The sequence below is a fragment of the Haemaphysalis longicornis genome, unplaced genomic scaffold (genome assembly GCF_048455015.1).
Source record: "Haemaphysalis longicornis isolate Haplotype H1 unplaced genomic scaffold, Haemaphysalis longicornis Haplotype H1 scaffold_4, whole genome shotgun sequence".
In the NCBI taxonomy this organism is placed as follows: domain Eukaryota; kingdom Metazoa; phylum Arthropoda; class Arachnida; order Ixodida; family Ixodidae; genus Haemaphysalis; species Haemaphysalis longicornis.
Window position 1 is genome coordinate 26103140 of NW_027526361.1, and position 7002 is coordinate 26110141.

The window sequence follows — 7002 nt, forward strand, 5'->3', positions numbered from 1 at the left end:
GCTTGTCGCAACTTGTCACCGACATGGTGGCGCCTGACGGCAGAAATGCGCACGAGTGGCTTCGCCGCACAGCCGAGGAGTGATGCGGGGAAGTACTGCGGCGCTGGCCGATTCGTAACGGCCCTTAAAATGTAAATATAGATAAACAAGATAGCGTTTAAGAGTGCTGCAGCGATCCGCCGACGCTGAGCAGACGACGCTTTTCTTCCCCGGAAGTGCGAGAAAAAGCCGTCCAACAGCAGGATCTCTGCTTCGTGGCGCACATGGCAGGATCAATGAAGTACGTGCGTTTAAATGGCGGTGTCCAAAAACACGCACGAGAGGGTGGGAAAGGCGCGGTAAACTTTGCAACGAAAATGTGAGTTTTCCGCCGCAGGTAAAAAAGTTATGCTTGGCACAGACGACGTTGACCACCCAACCTAATGACTGCGCTTGTTCATTTAGTGTGCTCAAAACGCCTTTCAGGACCCCTTTAATGCTTTCGCATTCACGACCTACAAGAATTCCTTCCCCTTTTTTTTTTCCGAGCACATGACACGTGTGCATCGTCTGCCGCTGGCGGTGCTTTGAACTTTCAGCCGTTTTCGCCACCAATTGACGTCTTTCTTTCGCGGCACGCGTATAAGACGACAACCTTCTTGTAACCCTGCAGACACCCGACCCGCGGTCATACTCCTGAGCAAGCCCCTCGGACTTCACGGAGCACTGTTGAAACGGGTTCACCGCGCTGTAAGGAGAAGCGAAAGTCTCCCCGAACGACGGGGCCGAAGGGGAAGACGGGAAGAAGGAAGCGGTCGGAAAGCGGGTACAGGAGGAAAGGGTCGCGAGGGCTGTCTCAGCCCGGCGCTGCAGCTTCGATCGAAGACCGCTTACCCGTGCGCATAGGCTGTGGGGCGCGAGCGGCCTCCTGGGCAGGCAATATGCCGTGATAGAACAGCCAATAAAGGCGGCGCTGATTCGACGCCGAGCGCAAATTGCCTCTGTTCAGGGCGCCTGACGCGGGTAACGAGAGCGTAATGAGAAAGGACGCCTCGGCTTTGCGGACGCCCCGCACGCCTCGAAGGCCCGCTCGATGGCTCCGCGTGCAGCATTCATTCCGAGTCCCGACGGAGGCGACGACGAGTAGAAACTTTAGCCGGCCTGCATGGCCGCCGTGTCTGTCTAATCAGCCTCGCAGAACGCTCTGCGGAGTGGCAGTGCCCTCTTCAAGTGTAGCTGTACAGCTCAAAGGAGCCGCGTTAAAATTGGGAGAGTTTCACGCACCGGCGCTACACCAGGGCTATGAAACGCGTCGTAGCCAAGGGCTCCGAATCAATTTCGACCACCTGGGGATCTTTAACGTGCGCCGAAATTTCGACAAACGGCCACTTTCGCTTCTCAACTCCATCAGAAAAACGTCCACCGTGGCCGGGATGAAGCCCGCATCTTTGGGCTCAGCAACGCAACGCCGAAGCCACTAGGCCACCGCGGCGGGTAAGAGGAGAATTTCACGCAGCAAAAAATGACAGTCCAAAATTGAGAGAGGCTATTAGGAATGGTTACGTCTGGGAATGCGAAAGCATTTCGCAGGTTCTGCTGAAGTAGACGCTATAGGATCCATTACACGCGCGCGCACTGCAGACATATTGACAAAGCGGGATAGTTCGCCCTCTTTTAATGTGAGCGCTGATTCTGCAGAATAAGTGTTCTCCGTGCATGGTCCGGCTGCATCTGTCCCGTTCACGTGCCGACTCGCTTGCACCTGTCACGCGACATGACGTAACCCGGAGACACACGCACTAGGTTCGCTTTTAGGGGCGAAGCTCCTTAGGGGCTCGGGCTGTCGTCGTCTCATGTCGTCGTAGCATCATGTAGTCACGGTACTAAAACACCAGGACGCTCGTTTTCCAACGCCTCGGGCTAGAACGCTTCGTGCTTCAAAGACACAAGACTTACAAGGCTGTATACCTCTCCCTCCCAACGTTTTCATTTCCTTGGGTAAAACACAAGGCGTTAAGAATACACTTATAAACTGAATGCTTCGCCCATCCCCAGGTTTCACGTTACGGTTTCATCTCCGTGGGCAGAAACTCCAACGCGCCAAGAATACACTTACACACCGCATGTTTCGCTCCTCCCCAGGTTTTACGTTAGTGGATATGGCCCGGGATTTTTTTCCTTTGCAACGTTCGTGATGGCAACGCCCTCCTCTCCTACACTTTGGATACTTGCAGGTACGACTCCCGCACGAACTCCAATGTACCCGATTTTCTTTTCGAACTAATTGATTTACCTAACCGAAACTGATCCACGCGCGCACTTTGGCAGAAAGTTCGACATTTTTGTACGCGTTTCACTTACACATAATTGCGACAGCCCTTAGTTAGCCTTTTGTCGAGGCGTTGGCCCCAGGGGACTGCGGCCACTACCTTGTCCAAAGTTTTGTGTTTGCCCACCACCTTTCAAGTTTCATCGCCCTTTCTCTCCCTATGTATGTATGTATGTATGTATGTATGTATGTATGTATGTATGTATGTATGTATGTATGTATGTATGTATGTATGTATGTATGTATGTATGTATGTACGTACGTACGTACGTACGTACGTACGTACGTATGTATGTATGTATGTATGTACGTACGTACGTATGTGCGTATGTATGTACGTATGTATGTACGTACGTACGTATGTATGTATGTATGTATGTATGTATGTATGTATGTATGTATGTATGTATGTATGTATGTATGTATGTGCGTGTGTGTTACCAATTTAGATCAAGGCAGCTCCTAAAGAGACTGAATGCAACGGACGGTCACCAGCATCAGTGGGCACGGCCGCTCCACGCCGACGCTGAACTCCTTTCCCCGGGGATATCGGAGCCCGAGCCGCGCGTCCGAGCCTCGGGACCCACTCCTCCCTCGCAGCCTCAGCATCTATCATAGGACTGCGCCCCGCCCTGACACTTTTCATTAGGACAGCGCGCCACCGACGAGCCGCTCATGCTGACATTAATATAGGCGCCGACAAAGGGCCTGCTCCGCTAGGATTTGCCGCGGCCTCGGCTCGTCGCCACCGCTGAGCCGGCAGCCAATATAAACGTCGCACACCGTTCGGGACACCTTGAGCCTCCCTCCCCCTTTCCCGCGCTTCCTTTTTCTTCTCTTTTCGTTCTTGAAGTCGGCTTCACCTGCGTACTCACAAGTCTAAAGGAAAAAGTGCTTTACTTCTGTCTGTTTACGGCGAAAGCTGCGAGGAAGATAATAAAATCAGCACCCCTTTAGTTACTTATTTTTATTCTTACGCGCGCCGACGGAAAGCTGATTTTTACCGGTCGCCGCGCTCGGGAAAGGCGCGCTGTAAAGGAGGCTCCCGGAGAATCCAAACCGAAATTGCGCCCGCCGAGTGGGTTACGCCTTTGTGCGGCCCGTAGGCGTGCGAGATTGCGCGCAGTGCCCCCGGGGATTCACTCGCCGCCTGCCGCTGAGCTCGGGGCCCGGGCGATGGGCAGAATTGACGTCAGCGAGCGCCTGTCCGAGCGCCGTACGTGTCAACAGTGAGTCTCTCATGCCGCTGTCTTAAGCTTATACCGGAGAAAGAGCGAGGGCGGGATAGATTTTAGCCCGCGTACAGTTCCGCGCCCTTACGGCCGTCACCGACCTTCTTCCCCGCTCCTCAGTGCCGCCCTAGGCCAAAGTGAAACGGAGGAAGAAATGGCCTTCTGCGAATCCCTGATCCCTCCCCATCCGCGTGGGTTAGGCAACGGCCCCCTCGGTTAACCCTCACCATGAACTGTTAAACCTGGTTGTAACGAAGTCGACAAAAGTTCGCAATTTTTCGTTACATCCAGCTTTTTGTTACATTTAAAGTTTCAAGTAAAAGCTAGCGGAAACGTAGCAGAAACGAAGCCAAAATGCTAGACATCAGTGAAGGTGAACTCACCCTTCGTAGATTCATTTCACAATGGAAAACTGCGTGAGTTGCGCCTGCTGCTTTCACCCTAGTTTTCGCAGAAGCAAGGTCACTTACCCGCGTATAACATACCGTAATTTAAGTATCACTTATGCCTTTTGACCCTTTTCGGTGCCTTAACGCGTTTCAATGACGAAACGTGCCCTAAAAGGGCGCCATTTTTTTAACTTGATTTTTTTTATCGCACTCAGAACTGTTGAGGGGGTGCTAGCTGGGATACTGTACCAGGAGGCAATTGTCTTCTTTCTCGCCATCTGATACATCATTTAAAATTGTGAGCTTGTATTGAAAGGGCACAACTTTTCGTTTTCTGGAAGCAGAACTCATCAAGAACAAACCGGTACCACAGGTAGCAGTGCAGACGCGCGTATACACGCCGACAGGAGATCCTAGCACCTCAAAATTTTAGCGTCGAACCAAAACCCCTCACACATGGAAACGCACGGTATACTTTGTGGAGCGGGCGATAAAAAAAACCGTTAAGTGTTGTTAATCTTGCAACTCACGCTACACAGGCAAAACCAGAAGAGGATGCTAATTGTTAGCCACGAGATGGCGCTAGCCGCTCTGTTCATCTAAGGCCCCGATTTTAAGGGCCTTATGTTCATCATCCATCATCATGAATAATTTAGTTTTCACGCGGTTCTAGACGTTTTCGTTGCTGCTGGTTCCTCAACTTGAAGAGCAAGTATTCGCTCAATTGGTTCATTTCTCCGGCCAATTTTTCAGTAAAGTTCAAAAAGCAATAAGCTTGCCTGATAAGCTTGCCGACTTCGTTACATCAAGGTTAACCGCCGCAACATTTCGTTACATACATGGGTTTAAATACGGGTGCGAATAAGGAATTAAAAAGCTTCGTTGCACCCAAGAATTCGTTACATAGAGGTTCTTTACATCCAGGTTTAACTGTATATAGAAACATCAACGCCACCGCCTTCAGAGCTGTCTTGAACCTTCAGCAGACAACGGCTTGCCTAGGCCTCGCCCCCGGGCTCCCTTTCTCCGCTACCAACCCCCAAACAGGAGGCGCATTCCCTAACAGAGTCTATGCCGACTCGGTATCTGTAATCGTGACATCATCTCTATATGGGCAGCCCCTAGGCACCTTAATGTAGCAATAACAGTTTCTTACTAAATATACAACTCTAGTAGCAACAGTAGCCCACCCTGCTAAGATCTTGAATAAAGATCGCAGTATTACTAAATAAATAAATAAATAAATAAATAAATAAATAAATAGACACATTCCGGTTTATCTGGCCATGCTTTGTCTTGTCTTAGCCGCAACCAACTCTTTATAGCCTAGATTCCCCCATCGACTTAGGGACAACCATATCTTATTACATCAAAGCCCCGACTGGGGTTGTCCATGGTCCCTGTAAAGTAGCGTGATGGCAGATCGTCCCCCTTACTTCCCCAAATATCCCAAAAGGAGCGTGCCCTTCGTGACCCCACCGGACGACTCTTCCTTATCTCTAGAGTGCCTTTGCCAGCTCTTCTGAACGTGTGTGCGTGTGATACCCACACTGGGGCTGGGGTTTACTACGATACTACGATACAGTGCGTTTTACGCACAACGATTGTCGCGTGGAAAGTGCTCAAAACGCTGCACTGAGGCAGCTTGTCTAGCCTCACCTGCCTTCGTAGCAGAACGGTGGTGCAGCAAACTTCTTACGGCTTTAACGTATGATATAAATTAGACAAAATAAAATTGTACAGAAACTTACAAAAGGGAATATGCGAATAAATGCTTAAGCCACTCGGCTATACCCCGAGAACCTGTAAAGTCTGTTTCACCACAACACATATGCATTGCTGAGAAGTTATTGTTAGAGGCGCCATATAAGTAAGGTTGTTCGTTTCCGGGTAAAACCCAATTTTACCGGATATTTACACCCCGAACATGTTTCAGGAGAATCGGTTTGAACCAGATTTCTCCGCGAATGGACCTTTTCAAAGTAGCGATCTGTACAATCGTGCTCTGGCGGTCCGCCGTTCTCAACCAGTAGTTGCTGAAAGCAAGGCCCACAAGCACAGCTGTCGAACTCATAATATTGGCATGACTTTACTGCTCGCTATCTCAGTCTAGCAAATGCTGTATTGGCATTGTTGTGCCTAGATAATGGGAGCTACGATGTTGAGAAAACTTTCTCCCAGCTGAGGTACGTTCAACGATCTGACAGGTCTCGAACAAGACCGACATGTTGCGCATGCAAATGGTAGTGTATGTAAAGAAAGATGTGTAAAATAATAAATAATCACCTTTTCAGGAATAAAATGTTTCGTTTCTTAGAAGTTATCAGTGGCCTTTAGTGTCATCATTAATCATTCATTTCCAAATAAATGCCAAATTTCGGAGAGTATTTGCTAGAAAACCCTGTTGTCTCCCCGATTACCACCTTGAAACAAACACCAATGTTAACGCGTTAAAGTTAAGGAGCTCGTGATACCTTCTGATAAAATGAACTCGGTGTATTTTATGAAGATTCTAACCCGAAGAATATGTTAAAATTTTAAGATCTATAAAGATTTTAACCCGGAAAAACCCGAGTTTTGGAATGGTTTTACAAAAAGCCTGATTTCTTTCCCATTGTCATCAGGTATGGGAGTGCAAGAAAACACCAGGCCTACAACCAATCTCCAATCCCTCCATTCAACAGTGGACGGCGCGGTTCGCCAGCCAGGACTCTTCGATCCAACTTGACCTGGTAAACAGGGTCCGCGAAGCCAGCCACAGCCAGGGGATCCCGGACTGAGGGATCCCCTCCACCGGGCGGGTGCCCTAACAGCAGCACCTGTTGTTCAATAAAAATTTCATTCATTCATTCATTCATTCATTCATTCATTCATTCATTCATTCATTCATTCATTCCTGATTATCAGCTTGAAAAATACCCCCCCCCCCCAATTTAAAAAAACTACAACCCGAAAACGAACAACTTTACGTATAAGTAGTGTGATGCCAAAAGGAAGGTCCTATCCTACGAATTAGGACCACGCCAAAGTAGTGCCGCCAAGAAGGTCGACCGCCGCAGAAGAACGATGCGTT